The sequence below is a fragment of the Mesocricetus auratus genome, unplaced genomic scaffold (genome assembly GCF_017639785.1).
Source record: "Mesocricetus auratus isolate SY011 unplaced genomic scaffold, BCM_Maur_2.0 Super-Scaffold_100023, whole genome shotgun sequence".
Taxonomy (NCBI): domain Eukaryota; kingdom Metazoa; phylum Chordata; class Mammalia; order Rodentia; family Cricetidae; genus Mesocricetus; species Mesocricetus auratus.
In genome coordinates this window covers 20,252,119-20,256,794 of record NW_024429204.1, presented here as the reverse complement: position 1 = coordinate 20,256,794, position 4,676 = coordinate 20,252,119, and positions in this window count along the sequence as shown.

Sequence of the window (4,676 nt, the reverse complement as noted above, 5' to 3'; positions counted from 1 at the left end):
AATGCCAGGGAGGACCCGCGCCCCAGGTATTCCTAGGACGCTCTGGGCTTTCCCATGCTGGCCTGCAGAGTCCCTTCCTCCCCTCTCGCCTATTTGGAGAAACATTCCCACTGCCTCGACAGTGCTTCTCAGGGTTCCTCACCTGCAGCCCAGGGATTGGCTTATCTCTGAGGGTCACCACCCTGCCCTCAAGCTAGAGGGCTAGATCCGTCACCGCCTTGGCGCAGTCAACCCTGGGATGTTTCCTCGGCTTCGGCTGAAGCCGCAGGCTGAGCAGGCTCTCCCACTTAGTTGCACAACCCTGAGAGCCTCGGGCCTTTGTTACAGCATTCGGGCAGCACCTCCAGCCCAAGGGACAGACAGGACCAAGGTGACTGAGTTCCAGTCCCCTTTGTGCTCAAACTCTGATGGGGCCAACAAAGTTCCCCCGAGGACCCCTCCTTTCCATGCACGCTCCTTCCTTGTCCTAACAAAGAGTTGTCTCTCGGGCTAACATTTGCCATTGTCCTATTTTCTCAGTCTGCAGTTTCCAGGCCTGGGGCTGACCTCTGGGAAGGATGGTTACCGGGAACTGGAGGGATCCATCTGGGGGCTGGAGGAGGGCCACCACTTGTAAATGAACCCTGTGACCTCTGAGGAGGCGACTGGGCTTTCTTTCTCTCCAGAGCAGATCCAGGCCAGCTGTGGGCGGAACATCTGGGAGCCTGACTGGCTTGGGTTGGGTTCTGCAGGGAATCGGCTAAGATGAGCACAGGAGTCTCGGAAGGGGACCCGAGCGTGCAGATGTTGAGAGGGGCACGGGAGGGTTAAACAGCAGAGAAGGACAATTGTCTTGGGCAGGTTAACTCGTAGGCCACTCTGCTCATCGGTGGTTCACGGACACGACAGGACACATCTAGAGCTGTTTTCTGAGTGTTAAGATAGTCACATCTCAGCTTTCCTGCCTGGAGGCTGAGAGCTCAGAGGTGTTTTATCCGCCAGCCCGTCACCTAACAGTGATGGAGGGCCACTCTGTGCCCGGGTTTATCCCAGCACCTGGCCTGCCCGGGAGAGCTCACTAAATGGAGCCCTGTGGGGACAAAGTGGCAGGTGGTTACAGGAAAATGTATCTGTGGGAGGGTGACACTAGAGGACCTGTGCCAGGACACTCCGATCGAGTGTTTGTGGAGGAGCCAGGACGCAGGAAGAGTGAATGCCTCTGGGGTGTTGCTACTCTCTGGAGGAAGAAGATCTAGGCATCTAGGTGGCTCGGTCCAACGGGACAGTCACGTTGCTTAAATTAAAGTCTGATCCAAAGACAAGAAAAGCAATTTTAGGGCTGGGGAGATGGCTCAGAGGTTAAGAGCACTGTCTGCTCTTCCAGAGGTGCTGAGTTCGATTCCCAGCAACCACATGGTGGCTCACAGCCATCTGTAATGAGTTCTGGTGCCCTCTTCTGATCTGCAGAAATATAGGCAGGCAGAACACTGTATACATGATAAATAAACAAATCTTAAAAGAAAGAAAGAAAAGCAATTTTAAAAGGAATTTCTTTCCTTTTAGGCCAGACACCGAGAGAATCAATTCATATTTCAGACAAGTCTCCCCTTGTTTCATCTTCTCTCTTCCCTGGGTCCCTGTCCCCTGAGGACAAAGCCACTGATGCCTCCTTTGCTTTCTGCCCTCTTCCTTCTCGCTCCTGGGAGTGGGCTTACTCTCCTTTTCCTCCATCTTTCTGATTCCTGGGTTCCACTCACGTCCTCTCCCTTCACCATCTGATTCTCTGCATTACCTAAGCCCAGTCCCCGTTAGACAGGTCCAGGGCAGAGGGAACACCCCATGGGGATTTGCTCTTCCTGCTAAGGGGTATTCTGTGAACCCCTTTGAGACTAAAACAACCCATGCGATCTCTTCCATACTTGGCGATCGTGGAACACTTATTCAAATTGGCTCTCTAACACTGAGGGCAGGACGAGTTGCTGGGCCTCAAAACACGGAGGGAGAAACAAAGGACCAGAGGACGGAGCAGTTGGCCCAAGACCAAGCAGCTTCCGAGAGGAAGCAGAGCCCAGGCACTGGGATTCAAAAGCCCACGGTCTTCCTCTGCGAGCCCCATTTTTCGTTTTGCTTTTTTTCGAGACAGGGTTTCTCTGTAGCTTTGGAGCCTGTCCTGGAACTTGCTCTGTAGACTCGAACTCTCGGAGATGCACCTGCCTCTGCCTCCCGAGTGCTGGCCCCGTTCCTTGTGCTCCCCTTTCTGCTCGTCAAGCACTGCAGAGAATCAGCTCCAGAGGGTGAGAAGGGCAGAAAGGAAGAAAGAAGTATGTGTGTGTCGTCTCACCTGGACTCAACTCTGCGTTAGCGTTAGCGTGATAAATGATTCAGTGCCTCCCTTGGGAGAGAGGTAGATCTTTGTGACCTTAGACACCATTTTTTTTTTGTTTCCCCACAGAGCAGCTCTCTGAGTGGAACTTAGACCTCTTGGGAGCCCTGCTTCTCCTGTCTCCAACACCTGATCTTCACAGTGAGATCCTTCAGACGAGTCAGTAGACGTGAATGTTGGTGCCCATCACCACCCCCATCCCTGCACCCTTGCAGACATTACTAGTTGATCACAGAGCTCTTTCTGACTGAGCTAGGAATGAATTTCCCAGTGCAGTTTATAGGGGACCAGAGAATTCATCTAGAAACATCAAAACAGACCCCCCAGAACCTGAGGTGATCTACATGACATCTGGGGCAGCGGGACAGTAGCAGAGATGTTTTTCAGAGAAAAACTGAGAAACCGAGGCACAGGGAGATTAATCAAATTCCTCAAGCACCCAGTAGCAGAGTCCAGACTGTTTCTCTCCGAAGTTCTTTTTCCTCCCTGCAACCAGATTGGATAATTGTCTGTGTGTGTGTGTGTGTGTGTGTGTGTGTGTGTGTGTGTGTGTGTGTGTGTGTGACACAGGGTCTCCCTCTCTAGTCCAGGCTGGCTTGGAACTCAGAATGTAGTTCACGCTGATTTAAACCTGTAGTGACCCTCCTGTTGCAGCCTCCAGAGTGCTGAGATTACAGGCACAATCTTTTTTGTTTGTTTTTTGTTTTGTTTTGTTTTTCGAGACAGGGTTTCTCTGTGGCTTTGGAGGCTGTCCTAGAACTAGCTCTTGTAGACCAGGCTGGTCTCAAATTCACAGAGATCCACCTGCCTCTGCCTCCCAAGTGCTGGGATTAAAGGCATGTGCCACAACTGCCTGGTTTTTTAATTTAATTTAATTTAATTTATTTATTATGTATACAATCTTCTGCATGCCAGCAGAAGGCACCAGATCTCATTCAAGGTGGTTGTGAGCCACCATGTGGTTGCTGGGAATTGAACTCAGGACTTTTGGAAGAACAGTCAGTGCTCTTAACCGCTGAGCCATCTCTCCAGCCCCACAACTGCCTGGTTTATAGGCACAGTTTTACGAGACAGGGTTTCTCTGTATTGTTTTGGAGGCTGTCGGTCCAGCCTGGCCTCGAACTCACAGAGATCCGCCTCTGCCTCTTTCTCCTGAGTGCTGGGATTAAAGGCTTGCGCCACCACCGTCCGGCGATAGGCACAATCTTAACCTCACCTGGTTTTGTCATTTCCAGTTCAAGGGAGAATCCTCTCTCCAGAACTGAGAAATTTGGGGTTGCGGTAGGGGCAGGCAAGGCGTGTCTTGGCTTCTTGGCATCCTGCGTGTCTATCAGTTAGGGGTTAAGCACAAAATAGGCATTAAGTCAATGTCTATGGGGACAGCAATGGTTAAGAGTCCCCGATTGAGAAGGTGGCTGGTGTGGATACAAGACACTCTCATGGGGTTCCGGGGCCTGCTTGTGTACCAGAGGTTGTGTCTGGGCCCTGGGGACCGGTACCTCCCCTGCCACATCACATCAAGGCCTGCAGGGGTGAGAGGATCACACGGTCCTCTTACCTGGTGACCCGAGATGTGCAATTAAATTGAAAATTAGTTGGCGTATTAATTAGACAGGCAAATCATTCCCTGTCAACACCAATCAATTCCTGCTGCATAAAATCAGATCCGGGAAGGCAGGGCAGGGTGGGGTGTTCTCCAAGCTGTGTCTGCCAGAGGCCAGGCAGTGGGTGTGGAAGAGAAGTATCTGAGGGGTTCCCGCCCGGTACCCCGAACCCCACTTACCCACAGAACCTTCTCCATTTGCTTTTCAGGGAGGCCTCCCTCCTGGTTGGTCTCCACTGGTCCTTACAAAATCCCAGAGCCATTCCCAGAATCCCCCACTGCAAGGTCAGGGGCTCTTTCGTTTCCCACCTTTGACCCCAGATCCCTTGCTTGAGATTTCCGACATGAATAAAGGCCACAGGGGCTCCCGTTTTTTCCTCAGTTAATATCAAGGAGCTTTAACAAATTAAGTCATCACTTGCATGCACTAAAACGCATCCTTGCGAATGTGTTGCTCCGAGCCTGAGACCCACGGCCATGTAGCCACCACCATAACCAAACAAGGTTCTCATCGCCACTAAAACCTCTCGATGTCCTTCTGATGTCAGACCTTCCCCTCCCTCGGCCCTGGGGAACCACCAATCACATATCTGTCCCTAAATAATTTTGCTTGTCCCCAAATGTCTCATAAATAGAAGCACACAGGCTTAGACTCCTGAATCTGGCTTCTTTTGTTCAGCATAATACACCGTGACTCACCCATTCTGTACA